This window comes from Eutrema salsugineum, unplaced genomic scaffold (assembly GCF_000478725.1).
Source record: "Eutrema salsugineum unplaced genomic scaffold, Eutsalg1_0 scaffold_4, whole genome shotgun sequence".
Taxonomy (NCBI): domain Eukaryota; kingdom Viridiplantae; phylum Streptophyta; class Magnoliopsida; order Brassicales; family Brassicaceae; genus Eutrema; species Eutrema salsugineum.
The window spans coordinates 14,216,281-14,237,642 of NW_006256686.1; the positions used below are offsets into that span (position 1 = coordinate 14,216,281).

Sequence of the window (21,362 nt, forward strand, 5' to 3'; positions counted from 1 at the left end):
GTTCTCCCCAAAAATTAGGTCTAAAAACCTTATAAAGGAGGCTTGGGCGAACCGGGTCAACCCGGAACAAACCGGGTACTGACCCGGCCTTGATGGGCAAAGAAGGGTTTGCCACGGTCTGGTGCATCCTTGGTGTGACCGTGGCATTCCTGACCGTGTCAAAGTTTTTACTTGTGTTCTTGGTTCCTTTTGTTGCCGCGGTCTGATCAAGCTTCATCTGGGACTCGTGGCAAGTTAACCGTGTCAAACGCCGAAGATGTGTAGAGGTTGCCACGGTCAAGCCTCCAGACCGTGGCATTCACACCGTGCCAAAACTCGCATGCATGTGAGGACCTTCCCAGCCAAGTATATGCTTGCCACGGCCAAGTCTCAGGCCGTGGCATTGAGATCGTGTCAAAAGCCGAAACTGTGTAGAAGTTATCTCCAGCCTCTTGTTCATTTGCCACGGTCAAGTCCTAGACCGTGGCATTCAGCTCGTGCATATCGCCGAAGGTTGCAAGATGTTGCCACGGCCAAGCTTCATACCGTGGCATGTTTAACTTAGTCATCCTGGGCTGTCTGGACCATCTCGCATTCCAGAGAGTGTAACTTCCTGGAGACCTGTCCGAATTGAGTGATTCCGGTTTCAGAAGACAGAGGACTCATTTATCTCCAACTTTGATGAAGGAAGTTTCAGTGCTTGGGAAGTGTAAGGTTTCCTGGAGGGAACATCTTTGAAGTGCATTTACACGACCAGAGAGAAGCGTCTAGACATGTGTCCATTCCGGAGACCGTATCTTTCTGCTCAAAGCTCCGAATTGACTGATCTTGGTTGTTCTGGAAAGAAGACTCAAATGTCTCTGATTCTCATGAAGGCCGCGGAAACTGAATCGGTCTGGAAGTGCACCGTCCTTCGCATCCTTCAGAACTGATCTGCTCGGTCCGGAATACCTGCGAGACAGGGGTTTCTTCCGACGAGCTTATCTCTCTGCTCACGCGTCCGAATTCCACGATTCCAATTGCTATGAGACCGTGCTCCAATGCTCTCCAACTTCTATGAAGGACCCGCCGTCTGAATCGTACCGGAAGGCTCCCCGGACAGGCGATTTCTGAGACTCGTTCACACCCGGAGATTTTGGCCGATACACTTCATTCGCGGTACGTGAAAATGGCCGGTAAAGCTTCCCGCGGTACATGAAAATGGCCGGTAAAACCTTCCTGGCCAGCGAGAATGGCCGATAATCTCCCAAGACCTGATTTTTCCACTTTTTCAAGCTTTGCTCACCATTCCACCTCCTGGATTCATCTTTTCAGTTCCATATTCACCTGACAGACACTCAAAATATGCAAAGACTCATTGGGACCTAATGCATCTCCTAAGTTCTAAAATAAACCCTAAGGACCTAAAATGCATGAAATAAAACATGATTTGGGATGATTTATGCAACCTAAATGATGCAAATTATGAACATATCAGTGGCCAATAAAAGTGCTCTTGGACTGTACTCAGAGTTTTGGCAACGCCAAAATGATCCATTAGTCCACCTGCATAAGCTTCTTTGACAAAGAGATCTCCAATAGAAGAGTTAGGAACACACAAACAATTTTCAAAGAATAGAAAGTCATCAACCCTATAGTATTTTCCACTTCCAAACTTCTCACATGAAGCGTATATGTCTCTAAAATCAGCATCAGTAGGATAAAGGCTCTTGATAAGTTCGAAACCAAGTATCTTAGTCTCTAACGAGTTCAAGAGAACATACCTGCGAGATAATGCATCAGCAACAACACTATCTTTACCTTTCTTGTAATTGATGACATATGGAAAGGTTTCGATGAACTCAATCCATTTAGCATGTCTTTTGTTTAGCTTCTGTTGACCATTGAGGTAATTGAGAGACTCGTGATCAGTGTGAATGACAAACTCCTTGGACCAGAGATAATGTTGCCATGTTCGGAGAGCTCTCACAAGCGCATAAAGCTCCTTGTCATATGTAGGATAATTCAATGTAGCTCCTCCAAGTTTATCACTAAAGAATGCAATAGGTCTTTTCTCCTGCATAAGAACAGTACCAATACCAATTCCTGAGGCATCACATTCTATTTCAAAAGTTTTAGTAAAGTCAGAGAGAGATAGCACCGGGGAATGAGTGAGTTTGTCCTTTAAAGTTCGAAGGCTTCTTCCTGAGCTTGATCCCATTGAAATCCCACGTTTTTCTTGATAACTTCGGTGAGTGGGGCTGCTAAAGTGCTAAAGTTTTGGACAAACCTCCTATAGAACCCTGCAAGTCCATGAAAACTTCTCACTTCTCCAACAGATTTTGGACTTGGCCAATCTTTGATTGCTTTAATCTTTTCCTCATCAACCTTGATTCCATCTGCACTCACAACAAATCCTAAAAGACAAGGTTATCTATTCCAAAAGTGCATTTCTTTAAGTTTGCATACAAGGTTTCCTTTCTAAGCACTTCTAAGACATTTCTAAGATGTTCTACATGTTCATCTAAGCTTTTGCTGTAAATCAAGATGTCATCGAAATATACCACAACAAAATGACCTATATAAGCTCTAAGAACATGATTCATCAATCTCATAAACGTGTTGGGTGCATTTGTTAATCCAAATGGCATAACCAAACATTCGTATAAACCCTGCTTAGTCTTAAAAGCAGTTTTTCATTCATCACCCTCTTTCATTCTAATCTGATGATATCCACTTTTAAGATCTACCTTACAAAAGACGCTAGAGCCATGCAATTCATCAAGCATATCACCTAATCTAGGTATAGGATGTCGATACTTCACCGTGATATTGTTGATGGCTCTGCAATCTACACACATTCTCCAACTGCCACTTTCTTTGGCACAAGCAAGACTGGTACTGCACATGGGTCATACTCTCACGAATATGTCACTTTTTCATGAGCTCAGTAACTTGCCTTTGAAGCTCTTTGGTCTCCACAGGATTGGTCCTATAAGCCGGATTGTTTGGAAGAGAGGCTCCAGGTATAAAATCGATCTGATGGCAAGCCTTGCGGATTCTCTTCTGGAAATACGTCTTTGAATTCCTGCAAAAGTAGTTTGATCTTGCTAGGAATATCCTGCATTGGCATGTTTAGATTAAAACATTCTTTAAAAACCAACAGAAAGTTTGGGATTGGACCTCCCTTTGGTTTAGTGATCATGAGACTTGTAGACGGAGAGTTTGTTGAGTTAGTTTGCACTTTACTCCTCTTCATAGCGATCTAATCTTGCTGAACTTTTTGAGGAGTTAATGGTACCAAGGTAGTCTTCTTGCCGTGATAGTCAAAAGAATAACGGTTGGTGAAACCATCATGCGTAACCCTTCTATCTGATTGCCATGGCCTTCCAAGTAAGATATGCCCCACATCCATAGGCACGACATCACACAGAATCTCATCTTTGTATTTGACTATCGACAATGGCACCATAACATGATTCTTGATTTTGGACCTCCATTTCTCCTGCCTCATTCAACCATTGCAGCTTGTAAGGTTTCGGTCTCTTCATCACTTTTAGTCCTAGCTTTTCCACCATAGTCTCACTGGCCACATTAGTGCAACTACCGCCATCTATAACCAAGCTGCACACCTTATCTTGAACTATGCGCCGGCTGTGAAATTGGTTTTCTCTTTGATCATTTCCATCGGTCTTGGTTTGCACATTCAGAGTTCTTCTAGTAACCAGGAGCTCTCCTCCGGCAGGCATCTCTATTTGCTCCTCATCATCAGGCTGTTCTTCTTTAGTTTCTACTTCCCCATTTTCCTTTATGATCATAATCTTCTTGTTAGAACAGCTACTTGCATAGTGACCATATCCCTTGCACTTGTAACACTGAATATCTCTGTTTTTGGAAGCAGTCACTATCTCTTTCCCTTAACACTCTGTTCTTCACCCTTAGCTTTGGAGAATGGCTTGAATTCTTTCTGATAACCCGTTTTCTCATCCCTTGAATAGCTCGGTTTGCTAGACCCATAGTTAGATTTGAAGCTTTTTCTTTTGAGCTGCTTCTCGAACATGATGGCTTTGTGCAACAGTTCCTCAAGCTCCACATAGTGGTGCACCTCCAAGCGGTCTATAATGTCTCTGTTCAGTCCTCCCATGAATCTAGCCATGGTCGCTTCCCTATCTTCACGAATATCAGCTTTCATCATGAGAGTTTCCATCTCTTGTAGTACTCTTCAACAGATCAGCTTCCTTGGGTTAAGTTTCTTAACTTGAAGTGCAGCTCTCTGTGGTAATGACTTGGTACAAATCTTCTTCTCATGATCGACATCAGTTGGTTCCATGATTTGATGGAATCTTCTCCCACTCTTCTTCTTGTTGTAACTAGATTATCCCACCAACTTAAAGCATAATCTTTAAACTCTATAGGCACCAGCTTTAGCTTGTGTTCGGTGGTGTAGTTTCTGCAATTGAACACAATTCCAATCTTCTTTTCCCATTCCAAATACTCTTCGGGATCGGCAATGCCTCTAAATTCAGGAATGGTGAGCTTAAGACTGCTGATAGGATGAACAGACCGTGGCTGTCTCTCTTCTCTATCATTGCTTCTTCTCCTTGATGATCGAGCTCTAGAAGAGTAGCTGTAGTATTGCTCAGAAGCCGAATGGTCATGACTCTTCCTTGGCTTTTCTGAAACCATTTTCTCCATACCTGATCTCATGCTTTCAAATTCTTGCCGCATAAGAGACATCATCTGAGCCATCATAGCGTCCATCATAAGTTTGTTGGCTACTCCACTTCGCAGGATCTTTTTTTGTTTTCATGAGCCGATTCCTCCATTTTACCTGTCTAGATGACAGATAAAAAGGCCGGTAAAGATGCTCACAAAAAAAAATCGGACAATAGTTTTAAAACAACATAAATCGCAACAGTTCATGAAACAACTGCAGTTTTGAAATAAACCCTAATTTGTTTTCTCCAGATTTTCGGAAATTTCTTTTGAGTTTCTGATGATTTAAAGGCATAAACTAGATAGATCAGGCTCTAAATAGCACGACCCCAACAAGTTTGAACTCTAAAAGTTTTGTTCTGATCAGAATATGAAAAATCAAAAATTGCAAAACATGAAAAGAAACAACCTGGGTTTGGAGATCTGCTCTGATACCACTAGATATGTTCCTAGGAGTAAGGATCAAGCCCCGGAATGCTCTCCAATGGTTGTGACGAGTTGAGTGTGATATTTGATGATGTGCGGAATGAAATAGTGTGAGATGGATCTGTGAATGATGATGAAACTCGGTGGAAGTGCCTTGATACTTCTAAGAGATATGAAAGGTCTCCTAGACTATCAACAGATTGTTATGCTTGTAATGAAAGGATAAAGATCCGAATTCACTAAACAAGCTTGATCAAACAACTTAGAGAGAAAGTTTTAGAATAAAAGGTTTGATAAAATGAAAGAAAGGAGAAAGAGTAATACATATAGAGTTTCCCACGCCTAGAAAATAACAAAGACAACTAATAACTTATTGAAACTCTAAAAACCAAGTTTGAATTCAAATATTGACTCCTCCTCTTCCTTGGACGAATCTGGTGAATAAAATGGGCTGCGTTTCATCAAGAGGCCTCTTATTATAGTGTTGTGAATATGCTTCATTAAAAACCTTGTTTGGAAAACCCAATGGGACAAAACCAAACGAAGGGAAAAAGAGCACAAGTCACAACACCTCTCTTAACTAACTCTTAAGTGGCTTGGATCACAACCAGTGTAGTTGGATTAGCAAACTTAAGATTGCCCTGAATAGAGTGTAGTAGCTTGTGAAACGCTTGCTTGAATTTTATTTCCTTTGATCTTGTCATTGGACCGGTAGGAATGTATAAGTCATCTTTCTATTTCCTTTGATCTTGTCATTGGACCGGTAGGAATTTTATTTCCTTTGATCTTCCCCAGATCCATTGTTCTTTCTCCTTTCTATTTCATTAAATTTTCTGTTTCATTCTTTTGCATTCTTCTATGTCTTTCATCATTCGTTGCATCATGTAGATTAGTCCTAGAGAGTCAAGTTGTTTGAAGATATCGAGAAGCACATATATATCGATTAGGATTTCTATTGTTCTAGACCATATTTTGTATCTCATCTCTTCTAAGTTGTTCATAAAGCATGAGCGTAGATTCATGACCTATTCTCTGAGCCTAGGATCGATCAGAGCCACGAGAGTGTTGTATCAGATCATCCGTACCTAGCTTCAGAAGAACATAGTCGCTATAAGAGTCGAAAGCTACCTATAGAGAAGACGAATTCAATGTCTAATGCATGATCTTAAGTTTAGCATGAGAGCGAGAGTTAATTGCTAGATCTAAGTGATTAGTTGATTAAGGTGACGAGAGTTGGTTAATCATACATATGTCTATTATAGTTCCATGCAGATTCCCAGAAACAGATGAAAGATAAATCGCACGGAAGCTAATTGGAAATGCCACCATACATCGATTAGAGTAAACCGGAGAAGTCTAAATCGCCACCTATGAGTTTAAGAGTCTTTAGTTTGAGTCGATATGCTATTCTTTTAACAATTCATCATGTATTGCATCTTATTTCTTATGAATATTAGATTAGGTTTAGCTTAGGATTCTTAACTGATAGATAGGACTTTTATAGGACTCAGGGCTATCAATCCCCTTTGTCGAAGTAGCACAAAGAGGTATCAATCCAGACAAGTCAACGAGACACTAGACTATGATGTTTGTTCATTTAAGTCAAGACAAAAGGTGAAGGTTTTGAACTAAGCTAAGTAACAAACGATTAAGCATGAAAGGTAAAGCAAATGATTAGATCTAAACAGAGACAGGATGCAAATAATAACTGAACGATTCAGATGATGATAATATGTAATAAAGCAAGGAACTTTAGACGAGATACTTGACTCGGATGCTTCCAAGTTCAACTGGTTGGTTAATGTATCAAAACATCAAGCAGTTTCATTTAACTTTGAACTCAAGGCATGTTAATCTTCTCATGAAAGTATTAAGCATCTAAACTGATCCTCCTTCATACCAAAAATGTCTTTTGAGAAGCATCGAATCAATCAGCAATAAGAATCAGTTCAAAAATGTCATTTAAGAGAACGAACTATCACTCTCGTGATGAAAGACTCTTAAACCCATAACCGAGTGGTTCAGACATTTCTACGAACACTTTTGATGCGAGATATGTCTCAGATCTGAACCTCAAGTGATGTGCTTGGATCCAGCCTAGAGATCTCGTCGGTTAAAGAATGAAACATGCAAGACTAGACACCTAAACCCACTAATCTACCTTGAAAGCACCCTAATCTACTCGTCTAAAGCCGCTTAAACGACTACTCACTAATCATAACGAGCTCACTAAGTCCTTTGCAAGACGTGTAGCTGGTCATGATGAGGAGTTTAATGTTAGATGATCAAAGAAATAAAGAAAGAACAAGATTTCTCATGCAAAAGCGAGATATCGGATTAGAATCATCCAGTTTCACCAAAGAGGCAAGTTCTTGAAGCTAAAAACAGATAAGAGATAAGATGATTAGGTTTTTAGTCTCAAAATGTATATATAGCAAAGGTAAAGTGTCGCGGGTCAGCCCGGAACAAACCGGGTACTGAACCGCGTTCTTGGGCTGATGGGTGAGTGCCACGGTGTGTCGGAGAGTGAAGCCGAGGTCTTCATGTCGAGGAGCGCACGTGAGTCCAGATCCAAATGAAGATCTCGTGAAGAACACGGCAAGAACATGCATGAACCCTAGTCTTTGATCCATCTTCACGTGTGTGTTTTTGAGCAGCTTTGTTCTTGATTCTGGGCTTGTGACAATGGACCTCGGGATAAAATGCCGAGGCGCTTGGACGTCGAGGGGTTCGGGAGAATAGGGTCCGGCATGCACGCCGAGGTCGCTACACCGAGGTGCATGTTCAACACTTAGTCGTTTCCAGCTCCTTTCTTACGTGTGCATGCCTTGATCCCAACGTGCCGAGGTATCTATACGAGGCCTAGCTCAGGATACTTCCAAAATATGAGCCTTGACTTGGCTGATGTCGAGGTAATGATGCCGAGCCCTGAAGAAACACTTAGCGCGTATCGCAACATATTTGGGCCCGTATCGACCATGTCGCCTTCCGGCGGCAGTAACTTTCGACCCACGACTCCGAATGCTCTGAGACCAGTTTCATAGTCAAGGTGACTCAATAAACTCGAACTTTGGTGAAGAAACCGTCGGAGCTTGGGAAGTGGAAGGCTTCCTGGATTTCATATCTTTGAACCGCATTGGAATCACCGGGAAATAAGCTGTTTGGACCGGTGTGAACTCCGGAGACTTTATCTTTCAAACCACTCGTCCGAATTTAGCGATCCCAACCGTTCTGAAAAGGTCTTTCAAAGCTCTCAAACTTTGATGAAGACCGGGCAAGCTGGTTCGGTCCGGAAAGGTTCTGTCCGCCGTGATCTTTGTACTCCACCGTTCGGTTCTCGGATGCGCGTAATGTTGGTGCATCTTCCGGAAGCTGTATCTTTCTCCCCACTGGTCCGAATTGGATGATTCCAACTGTTCTGGGATCTTTGTTTGATTATCTCCAACTTTGCTGAAGACCCCGCCAACTGGTTCGGACCGGATGGTTCCCCGGATTGCTGATCTTTGAAACGCATGGACAAGGACAAATTTTGGTCGAGAAAAGCTTCCCGCGGTAAGGAAAATGGCCGAGGGCTGTGTACCGCGGTAAGCTTTTTGGTCGTAAAAATTCCTTCGCCTCGGCCAAAAACTCAACCCGCGGTATTTACACCTGATCTTCGACCCAGGCTGACTTTGGTCGATCGGTACGGACTTTGGTCGGTGCTGAGCGATCGGTAAGCTTTTTGGTCGAGGTTGAACGATCGGTAAGGATTTTGGCCGAGGTTTCTTGCCGTCCGGTAAGCGATTTGGCCGAGAAATTCCTCCAAGCGGTTTTCACCATTTTTGACCCTTTTCTTCACCGTCTTCTTCTCTGCTCCTCTTCTTAGGCTCCAAATGACTCCCCAAGCACCTGATAAAGACTTCAAAACATGCAGAACTCTTTGGGACCTAATGCAAGCCCTAAATCCTATTTTCATGCCTAAAGACTCAATTTACATGGGGAAAACACATAATGAGGACTCTAAAATGCACTCTAAATGATGTAAAATATAGACATATCAACTCCCCCACACTTGTCCTTTGCTTGTCCTCAAGCGAAGAGAACAAATGGGAAGAAGAGGTTGTAATGCAGATGGAGCTCATATTTCCTTTTTAGAAAGAAGTGATCACAAGGAGAACTCGGATTCATGCTCAAATATGCAACGTAAAGCCATACTCAGATATTCTATAATTAAAGCACAGAATCTCCACAAGTCATTATCACATTCAACTCTTTCACATTCATTAAGCTCGTAACCGGTGAATCAAATGATGCAATGTTCAAATAGGCTGGCTTGGCTAGGGTAAGGTCATGAGATAAAAATGATCTCATCAATATTCAAGCGGGTGTAATGCAACAATAGGATCACTCAATGAACGACCAAACTTTGGCAGAATGCTAAAGGTAAAAAGCAACCGATGCATACAAGGGCAAGACTCATCACACCCCACACTCCACTCAAAGCTTTTCTTACTTGCTCACCCTCTCAAGATCCTCACTCTCTCAATCGCTTTCTTTTTCACTAGGGGACTCACTTTTGTTTTGATTTTCAAGCCTTTGGTGTTTACTTATTCAAACAGCTCTTTTCTTTTCTTTCTAGAACACTTGAGCCTTTTTGTCTTCTTTTCATTTCAAAGACTATACTTTTCTTTTTAGAACAACAGAGCTCTTCTTTTCAAATTCAAGACTCGATTCTTTTTCTTTCATTCCCCTAGCTATCTCCATTCTCTCTTTTCTCTCAGCTCACCTTTTTCCACTCACCAATAGATCTTTTCCCCCACACTTATTTCTTGCCAATACTCTCAGTTCCTTGATGTTGGAACGTAGCACTCAATGAGACATGCCCTTGTCGCTCTAAACCTAACACTTTCTGCTAAGTTCGGTCCAAGGTGGCCTTACAATTCACACACAAACATTGGCTCGAAAAGAAAGTTGGGTTCAAGGTGAGGGAACTGATCCATGATGCGGATTCAGCTACTTGAGCAAGGGAAAAGAGGGTGGTAAAAACAATGATTCTAGCTCAAGTATGTATATCGGTATCCACAAGCCAATTCAAGCAATGCATCAAAAGATATTTATAATTCAAGTTCAGGGTTATCACTTAGTTAGAGTTGAGTGTAATTTAGACTTGCTTCTCAGATTCAAATCGTTTCAAGCTTTACAAGCACAGAATGAGTTTCACAAGCATATTTAGTTCAAGTTCTCGAGTGATTTACTCTCTAGGAAAAAAAATCTATCATTGCTCCTTGCACTGATGCAATCCTACATGATGCAACTTAGACTCGATCTTAAAATGCGAGATGCAACTAGAATGATGCGGTTTTACCATATGTACAAAGCTAGATGAGACTCAAGAATGCAAAAGTCAAATAAGAACAAAGAAAACAAGATCAGAAAACACAAAGCTCCTCCCCCACACTTAAACAACACAGTCCCGTGTGTTATAGAAGCGTGTGAGAGAAGTAAAAAGACGAACTAAACGAATGCAGAATGATATACACAAGATGCATATGTACAGGGTATGAAGTCGATACCTTAGTCGGAGAGGTCTGATCCCAAGTAGTACGAGGGATTTGATGTTGAGCAGGAGGGTGTGGACTGACGTGGCGGGCTGCTATCCGAGGGTTCAGGTAAGAATGCCAAGGCAGGGTTGATCCAATCCTCTTTGCCTGGTGGAAACTCCGGGTTCCTTGCGTTTGAGCTTTCCCCAACCTCCTCCTGTGTAACTGGTGCGGTTGAGGTCCCCGAGTTCATGTCCGGAGAAGATGGCCGTGTCAGCTGCTTGACCTTCTTCTTCAGGTGCCTTACACAGTCCACCAACGCATGAATGGTCTTGTCTTGCCACTTACACCACTTTTGGAGAGTGTTCACTCGCAAATACAGCTTCTTGGTGTGGTATTCAGGCTCACCCCACACGTATGGATCAAAATGATATCGGCCTGCTCCCATCCTTCTCTCAGGGTGCCGTTCTTCTTCATTCTCACATCCGGCCGGGCCGTTCTCGTTTTGAGGTTTGTTAGGTATGGCCTTGGTGCACTTGCGCATTGGTGGGCCGAGAGAGGGGTTGTACAACTGATCCTTGAGGACATAGAAGGAGATGTTACACTGCTTATCAAGCATGGTGAGGCCTCGGTTAGGCAGTAGAACTTGTGTACCGTCCCTGTGCATCAGCGTGAAGTTGTAAACCCATCTATCCCCTGACTTGCCTCCAAAGAAACCGCTTTTACTTAGGTATTGCTCATCAATGAGATTCGGCCTTGATGGTGAATCAGGGAATATGAACCCTTGAGCTCTCAAAATTGTAGTGACAATCCATCCGTTCTGAAGCCTCCTTGCTCCCTTTTTCTTCCGGTCACACCACACATTGTGTCTATAGGTGAGCATTTGGATCGCAAAGAATGCTCCTAAAGACGGTACATGCATTGGCCCTTGGTACTCCTTTTTGTTCTTCATTTGAGTGATGAGCGGCTTAAGTCCAAGTCCTAACAATTCAAGCTCTGCCGTGTGAATGACACCAGGGTTGTATGTAGAGAAGAACGTAGAGGCCAGGACCCGGTTGGTGTATCTGATTGCAGGGTTCCTGATGCAGCTTGTCTTGCTTTTGCCTCCCAAGTAAGGCCCAAAAGATATTGTTTCCCACAACGCGGCCAACTCATCACGAGGGTACACAAACTTGTCAAGCGAGCTTCCATTCCTTTCAAATCCAAATATCTCATCAAGCTCCTTGAAACTGACCTTGTAGTGCACGCCTTCTATGTCAAACTCTATGTGTCCGAATCCTTTGCCATGTAGACGCTTGGGATCTCTCTTGGGGTAGATGACAACCTCCAAAGTGGCAAGAAACTGTTGTGTGATCCCCTCGTAAGCAACATCGCTCATCATGAAGAATTCGGCCAAGCCCATGTTTTGAAAGATGAGTGTAACATCATCGAGTATCTCAAGCTTCTTCAACAGCTCCATATCAGGGAACCGACCTTGAGCTACTCGTATAGAGTTAAAGTGGTCCAAGTACTCCTCAGTAGTCGGGAAGTGTTCTTCCTCGGGCTCGGTCTTTGGTTCCTTCTTGGCTTTCTTGGCATGGTCGGGTACATGGGGAACTATGGCTCTCAGCTCATCACCATCGATCTCAGTGGCTGCCTGCTCCCCATTCCTTTTTGGTTCAAGGGTTGGAACCAGAGTGAGCTCGGCGTTCCTTGCTCGCTTGGCGGCTGGCTCACCATCGGATCTCACGGAGGGTTTCTTGCTTGTTCCACCATTGCGTGCTACGGCCACGGCTTTCCCTTTCGTGCTCCTCCTCTGGACCTCATTTTTGTTCGTCTCATGAGTGGGAACAGCTCGGTCGCCGGTCATCTGCAAGACAGATCCTCAAAGAAACCGTTAGAATCAAGTACAACGACAAGCACAGGTTTCTGAAGATAGCAAAGACAGAGCATTTCTCTAACAAGATCATAGTTATAGCTTTGTCATACATCAAAGAGAGAAGTAAGAACAAGCCAGAACAACCGATTAGAGACAAGTTATCAAGACACTTCAGCTCAAGTACACAAATCATCATTAAGACCGATTCCAAGCGCATTTTCTCAAGAATTTTGAAAACTCAAGAACAAATGATTTTCAGAACAAAAACCGGTTTTTCTTGTGTTGTCTATCCTGATGGAATTTTTAAAATTATTCCCAGAGGTCGATATGTTCTAAAAGAATCGATTCCACATTTTACAAACTTAAAAGCTCGCAAAGAATGAAGGAAAAAAAAAATGAGTTCTTTAAGAAGCAAATACCTTTGGGAATCCAAGATTCAAGTTTAGTGGAATGCTTATGATGAATAGACAACACCCTAGCGAGTCTAGAATGCTTGGAATCACAAGAAATGGATGAGAAATGAGAGAGATATGTTCTTGAAATGCAGAGAAAAGAGAGAAGAAGGCGAACTCTCGGTTTTGGCTCGGGATGGAGGCTGGTATGGGTGGTGTCGCGCTTTCCAGCTGGCGCTTGGACTGTAGTGGGACTGGTCCCCCCTTCTCCTCCAGCTGCGACCGTTGACCCGCGCCAAAACAGCTTTGACCGGGCGTTTAAATTCAAATTACCGCGCAAAGGCTTTCAAATGGCGTGACTTTGGAATGACGTGAGCCGTACGGACTAGAGTGGTTTTTCTCGTGTTCTCTTGAGCGGCCTCGACTTGTTCTACCTCGAGGGCACTAAGCCGAGTGGGCTAAGTTCAAGTTAACAAGAATTTCCCCGCGGCCTTCAAATCTTTTCCTTAGTCCGTGCAAACCTTCTTCTTTGACTCAAGTGTCCCAAGTGTTTATGTTTTTGATCGTTCTTGAAACTGGGCACCTCGGTGTGCTCCACCACGAGGGTATCATGCCGAGGTCACTTGTATTAACAGAGAACACTTGGTGCTGGGGGTTTAAACGGTCCGGCCTTGGTGTAAACTGGTCGCGGCCTCGATTCAAGGTTTTAGACCGTTTGAAGTGAACTTTGCCCCTCGGTATAGTTATACCGAGGTGTTTACACCGTGGCCTTCCCCCACACTTAGTCATTTCACTGTGACACTTCTCGGACACGGCTATGATGAAATCGAGTTGAGGAGTCTAGCCGAGGTTCTCAGGCTTTACTCGGTAAACGGTGACCGCGGTATGTATATACCAAGGGTCGATACCGAGGCTACGTACACTCTAGGACTTAATTCATCAGGCCGTGTCATTTTCAAGCTTTTTCTCACTCTCATCATCAAGATTCACCATCTAACTCCTGAAACACTTAACAAACCCTTCAAAAAAAACTTCAAGTAAAAAGAAAAAGAAGATGAAAAGCGAAATATGTACAAGGATAGGCTTGGGGTGTCTCCCAAGAGCACTTTGTTTAACGTCACTAAGTTTGACTTTTCATATCTTTTCAGGCTGATTCTGGTTCAAGAAGAGGAACTGAGGTAGCTCTCTCTCTTGTTTCTGATGCCAGGTAATGCTTTACCCTCTGACCGTTTACCACAAAGCCTTGTCCATCTTTTCCTTTTAGAACAACCGCTCCATAAGGTCTTACTTCAAGAATTTTGAATGGACCGGACCATCTGGATCTCAGCTTCCCAGGGAACAGCTTAAGCCTCGAGTTAAACAACAGAACTTGGTCCCCTTCTTTGAACTCTCTCTTGTGTATCTTCTTGTCATGAAGCGCTTTAGTCCTTTCTTTGTAGATCTTAGAGCTCTCAAAAGCATCTAACCGGATTTCCTCAAGCTCATGAAGCTGTAAAACCCTCTTCTCTTGTGCAGTCTTGATGTCAAAGTTCAGAAGTTTCACTGCCCACAATGCTTTGTATTCCAACTCAACCGGTAGATGACAGCTTTTCCCATAGAGCAAGTTAAACGGTGAGGTTCCAATGGGGGTCTTGTACGCGGTTCTGTAAGCCCACAAAGCATCATCAAGTTTCTTGCTCCAATCCTTCCTAGATGAGCTCACGGTTCTTTCTAAAATAGCCTTTATCTGTCGGTTAGAGACCTCCACTTGACCACTAGTCTGCGGATGATAAGGTGTGGCCACCTTGTGCCTTACCCCATGCTTCCTTAAAAGACTCTCAAGAGTCTTATTGATAAAGTGGCTTCCCCCATCACTGATTACTACTCTTGGAACTCCAAACCGTGGGAAAATGATACTTTTGAAAAGCTTTACCACCACTTTTGAATCGTTGGTTGGGGATGCAACAGCCTCGACCCACTTACTCACATAGTCCACCGCGACAAGGATGTACTGGTTTCCGTTTGAACTCACAAAGGGACCCATGAAGTCAATGCCCCAACAGTCGAAGACCTCGACCTCAAAGATTGGGTTTTGGGGCATCTCATTCCTCTTGGATATGTTACCGTGCCTTTGACAAGCCTCGCATCTCGATACCACATCTTGAGCGTCTTTGAACATAGTCGGCCACCAGAAGCCGCTTTGCAAAACTTTGGCAACCGTCTTGAATGCACCTAGGTGACCACCGTACGCTGAACCGTGGCATTCTTGTAGCACCGGATGGATCTCTTCTTCGGCCAAGCATCGCCTATAGAGATGGTCCTTGTTAAGCACGTAAAGATACGGCTCATCCCAATGATATCTCATCACATCTCTAAAGAACTTTTTCCTCTGATAGGCATCAAGATCCGGTGGCTCTAAACCGCAAGATAGGTAGTTCACAAGATCCGCGAACCATGGGAGGCTTCTTTCTTTGATTGTATTGGCCTCTTCCACCTCTAAGTAAGACCGTACCAGCATGAGATGTTCCTCAGGTAAAGCATCGTCTATGGGGACCTTTTCTTCAATCCTCAGCCTTGAGAGATGATCTGCGGCCCCATTTTCTATGCATTTCTTGTCAAGTATCTCCATGTCGAACTCTTGGAGCAATAGGACCCATCTCAAAAGCCTCGGCTTAGCGTCTTTCTTAGACATCAAGTACCTCAAGGCCGCGTGATCAGTGTAGACCGTGACCTTTGATCCCACTAGATAACTCCTGAATTTGTCAAATGCAAACACAATGGCAAGCATTTCCTTCTCGGTGGTTGCATACTTTTCTTGAGCTGAGTCCAAGGTGCGGCTGGCATAATAAATCACATGGAGTTTCTTATCTTTCTTCTGCCCCAAGATAGCTCCCACGGCATAGTCAGATGCATCAGTCATCACTTCGAAAGGTAAAGACCAATCGGGAGCTTGTACAATTGGTGCACTGATCAAAGCCTCCTTGATCCTCTTAAACGCTTCCTCACACTCTTCATCAAAGATAAACTCCACCTCTTTGCACAATAGCCTAGTTAAAGGCCTAGCTATCTTGGAGAAATCCTTAATGAACCGCCTATAGAACCCAGCGTGCCCAAGAAAGCTTCTTATCCCTTTTACAGAATTCGGAGCTTGTAGGTTCACCATTACCTCGATTTTGGCCTTGTCCACCTCAATTCCCTTCTCTGATACCTTGTGCCCCAAGACAATGCCTTCTTGTACCATGAAATGACACTTCTCCCAGTTCAATACAAGCCTATGCTCCTCACATCTCTTTAGAACCTGAGAAAGATTAGCAAGACATTCGGAGAAAGAGGAACCGTATACGGAGAAATCATCCATAAACACCTCAACTTTCTCTTCAATTAGATCAGAGAAAATGTGCATCATGCATCTTTGAAAAGTGGCCGGTGCATTACACAAACCGAAAGGCATTCTCCTATAAGCATAAGTGCCATAAGGGCAAGTGAATGTCGTTTTCTCTTGGTCTCTTGGATCTATTGGTATTTGGAAGAATCCAGAGTATCCATCGAGAAAACAGAAGTAAGGATGATTGGCTAATCGTTCAAGCATTTGATCAATGAATGGTAAAGGGAAATGATCTTTTCTTGATGCGGAATTCAATTTCCTATAGTCAATGCACATGCGATGGCCGGTTATAGTTCTTTGGGCTATGAGTTCATCCTTATCATTTTTTACCACCGTGATACCACCTTTCTTGGGCACAACGTGCACAGGTGATACCCACCGAGAGTCAGAGATTGGATATATGATCCCTGCCTCAAGGAGCTTTAGTATCTCCTTCTTAACCACCTCTTTGAGGTTCGGGTTAAGGCGACGTTGGTGCTCAATAGAGGACATGGCTTGGTCCTCCAGGTGGATCCGGTGAGTGCATACATCAGGAGAGATTCCTCTTATGTCGGCCAAGGAATACCCTATTGCTCTCCTGAATTTCTTGATTTCATTAAGCAATGCACGTTCTTCATGTTCAAGCAAACTATCGTTTATGATCACAGGGAAAGTGGAGTTCAAGCCTAAGAACGCATACCTGAGCCCTGTTGGTAGAGGCTTGAGCTCAACAGGTGGAGCGTCTGCCTCATTCCAATCGGTATCAAAGCTACATTGGCCCGGAACAGCTTCCTCGGCCTTTTCCTTGTTCTCGCGCGGATTACCATCGTCCTTGATATGAGTTGCCACGGCCATGATATCCCGAGGTGTCTCCTCTGTTTCCATGGACCCCTCGCTGTCTAAAATGTCGAGGCCACTCTTTCTGAACTCCAAGAACCTAGCCTCAGCTCCAAGTTCCTTCGGTTGGTCCAAAAGTTGCTTGTACACCTCGCTTTCCTCGTTCAAGTACCCGTGCTCGCTTTGTTCACGTGTAAGGACCACTTGTAACGGATCCTCTGCGTTCAACTCTTCCAGGAGCTCATCAGCTAGCTCCTCCATCACTTCCACATAGAAAACCTGACCTCCAATAGTCGGTTTCTTCATCATCTCTTTCACATTGAACTTCATATGCTCGGAACCGATGTGTAGTTCAATCATTCCTCCTCTCACATCTATAATGGCTCCTGCGGTCGCTAGGAACGGTCGGCCCAAGATGATAGGGTCCAATGGTTCCTCGTCCATCTCAAGAACTATGAAGTCCGTGGGGATTTCTATCTCACCGATCCTTAAAGGTAAATCCTCAAGCAAACCCACCGGTAAGCAAACCGATCTATCAGCTAGTATAAGAGAGATCTTGGCCGGCTTGTAACTTTTGTATCCCAATCTCTTCGCTACCGTGTATGGCATTAAGCTCACAGAAGCTCCTAGATCACACAAGCAGTTTGAGAACTTCAAGTGACCTAAAGCACACGGTAAGGTAAAGCTGCCCGGATCGGATAGCTTCCTTGGTATAGACCTCCTTTGTATTATGGCGCTGCATTCATGGCTCAGTATTACCATACCCTGGAGCTCCTTTGTCTTGTTGAGGATCGCATCTTTTAGAAACTTCCCGAGCTGTGGTATAGCTAAGAAAGCATCTATAATGGGTAAGGTGAGTTGCGTGTTCTCCAAGTGTTTCTCAAAGACCGCTTTGGCTTTGTCTAAGATTTTCTTCTTGAAACGCCCTGGGAACGGTATCTTGGGTTGGTAAGGTGGTGGTGGAACGTATGGCTTTTCAAGCTCAGTTGTCTTTTCCACCTCTTTTCCTTTGTCCTTGATCGGTTCTTTCTCAAAATCCGCTTCTTTACACGCATCACCTGAGGCTGCCTCCCCCTCTGATTGCTCATTGGCCTCAATGAGCGTAGTTTTAGGCGTTGGAGCTTGTAGTTCTTTACCACTTCTCAATGTAATGGCGTTCACATACTCCTTGGGGTTTGGCTCCGGTTTACCTGGTAAAGCCGGGCCTCGGGATGATGTAGAGGCTTGATTCTGCTTAAGCTCTCTGATATCTTGCTGCATTGTCGCGTGCTGGCTCTCAACTCTCTGTTGACCCTGTAACAGTTGCTGTAATATCCCACAGACGTCGTTTCCCATCTGATTCTGACCCGTTCCCTGATGCTGTCGCTGAGGACCCATCGGCTGCGGATTGAACCCTGGTGGAAAATTGTGATGCTGCGGTTGGCTGGTGAAGTTGTTACCCTGAGCTGCTTGATTTTGTTGAGTGTAGCCGTGCTGTTGCCCACTAAACTGTTTCTTGGGCTGGAAGGTATTCTGATAAGGAGCCTTTTGAGCGTAGCTTTGTTGTTGTTGCGGAGCAGGGTAGATTTGATCGTGAGGGTTAGCTACATTTGGGTTTCTGTATGAGAGGTTTGGGTTACTGTTGTAGTTGTTGAACCGTTGATACCTCTGCTGGTTCCCTATGTAGTTCAGCTCCTCTTGAGTTAGACCATCTTCGTTTACATTATCAAAACTTGGCCCTTGCTCATCAAACTCGCCTACAAAGTGTATTGGCTTTTGAGTCGCCATCAGAACTTTGTCAAGCTTGCTCTGAAGCTCTCTGATATCCTTTTTCATACGCTGTTCTTCTCCAGAGCCCTCTGTACGGTTTGCTCTATCAAAGTCGTCGCCATAAGTATCATTAGACATGGCTAGGTTCTCGACTAGTTCCATTGCCGCATTGATCTCCTTCCCAAGAAAATTTCCATTTGAAGCTGTATCGAGTTGGTTTCTGATCTTGGGGAGTGCACCTCGGTATAAAGTACTCAAGAGGGATGCCTCTGAGAAGCCGTGGTGTGGGCATTGGTTAGTATAGCTTCTAAACCGTTCCCAAGCTTCGCTAAAGCTCTCGTTGTTGTGCTGCGTGAAGCTTGAGATTTGGTTTCTGAGCTTAGCCGTGCGTGATGTGGAAAAGAACTTTGATAAGAACGCCAGTTTACACTGCTCCCAGGTTTGTATAGAACCCCTCGGGAGGTTCTTTTCCCACTGGTGAGCTTTATCACCGAGGCTGAATGGGAACAAGCGTAGCTTGAAGCTATCTTCCGAGACACCATTGATCTTAGTTAGGTCGCAAACCCGATCAAACTGATCTAGATGCTCAAGAGGGTCTTCTCCGGCTAGACCGTGGAACTTTGAGTTCTGCACCATGTTGAGTAGGGAAGCTTTAACTTCAAAGTTGTTGTTTTGAACCGGTGGAGCTTGAATCCCAGCTCGGTATTGGTGCGCATTAGCTCGGTCGTTCTCTCCAACAAAGACCGGAGGAGGTTGTCTCTGAGCTTGTGGCGGTGGCGGATGAACATGGTGGGCTTGTTGCTCGTTTCTATTAGCTTGTTGTTGGTTTTGCTGAGCAAGCCTTTCGTTCCTCTGAGCATGTTGTTGGTTAACATAAGCTTGTTGTTCATTCCTGCCTGCCTGCGCCTGATTAGCATGAGCCTGGTGTTCGGCGTCGTGAGCCTGTTGCTCGATCCTTTGCTGTTCTGCCATTCCAAGTCGTTCAAAATGCCGTTCCCTCTCGCGAGCTCGCCTCTCAATCCGGTTGATGTTGTCGTCGTACGGTAGAGGCGGTTCTGTGCTCCGAGACCTGGTTTTCATGCACCTGAAAGCAACACAAGAACTTGCAAAGAAGTGAGTAAAACAAAGAAAGGTAAAATCTTGAACTCAAGAACAAACAAAAGACTAATGCTCCGACAAGTTGGCAACGGCGCCAATTGATAGATAGGACTTTTATAGGACTCAGGGCTATCAATCCCCTTTGTCGAAGTAGCACAAAGAGGTATCAATCCAGACAAGTCAACGAGACACTAGACTATGATGTTTGTTCATTTAAGTCAAGACAAAAGGTGAAGGTTTTGAACTAAGCTAAGTAACAAACGATTAAGCATGAAAGGTAAAGCAAATGATTAGATCTAAACAGAGACAGGATGCAAATAATAACTGAACGATTCAGATGATGATAATATGTAATAAAGCAAGGAACTTTAGACGAGATACTTGACTCGGATGCTTCCAAGTTCAACTGGTTGGTTAATGTATCAAAACATCAAGCAGTTTCATTTAACTTTGAACTCAAGGCATGTTAATCTTCTCATGAAAGTATTAAGCATCTAAACTGATCCTCCTTCATACCAAAAATGTCTTTTGAGAAGCATCGAATCAATCAGCAATAAGAATCTGTTTAAAAATGTCATTTAAGAGAACGAACTATCACTCTCGTGATGAAAGACTCTTAAACCCATAACCGAGTGGTTCAGACATTTCTACGAACACTTTTGATGCGAGATATGTCTCAGATCTGAACCTCAAGTGATGTGCTTGGATCCAGCCTAGAGATCTCGTCGGTTAAAGAATGAAACATGCAAGACTAGACACCTAAACCCACTAATCTACCTTGAAAGCACCCTAATCTACTCGTCTAAAGCCGCTTAAACGACTACTCACTAATCATAACGAGCTCACTAAGTCCTTTGCAAGACGTGTAGCTGGTCATGATGAGGAGTTTAATGTTAGATGATCAAAGAAATAAAGAAAGAACAAGATTTCTCATGCAAAAGCGAGATATCGGATTAGAATCATCCAGTTTCACCAAAGAGGCAAGTTCTTGAAGCTAAAAACAGATAAGAGATAAGATGATTAGGTTTTTAGTCTCAAAATGTATATATAGCAAAGGTAAAGTGTCGCGGGTCAGCCCGGAACAAACCGGGTACTGAACCGCGTTCTTGGGCTGATGGGTGAGTGCCACGGTGTGTCGGAGAGTGAAGCCGAGGTCTTCATGTCGAGGAGCGCACGTGAGTCCAGATCCAAATGAAGATCTCGTGACGGCAAGAACATGCATGAACCCTAGTCTTTGATCCATCTTCACGTGTGTGTTTTTGAGCAGCTTTGTTCTTGATTCTGGGCTTGTGACAATGGACCTCGGGATAAAATGCCGAGGCGCTTGGACGTCGAGGGGTTCGGGAGAATAGGGTCCGGCATGCACGCCGAGGTCGCTACACCGAGGTGCATGTTCAACACTTAGTCGTTTCCAGCTCCTTTCTTACGTGTGCATGCCTTGATCCCAACGTGCCGAGGTATCTATA

The 21,362-nt window shown here is 43.9% G+C and overlaps 1 non-coding gene across 1 annotated transcript; it reads left to right on the plus strand.

Annotated features, from left to right (window-relative positions):
- Positions 1–19,072: 19,072 nt before the first annotated feature.
- Positions 19,073–19,179, plus strand: LOC112084698. The gene has a single exon (XR_002898359.1). It is a non-coding gene; the product is annotated as a small nucleolar RNA R71 (small nucleolar RNA).
- The last annotated feature ends 2,183 nt before the right edge of the window (positions 19,180–21,362 follow it).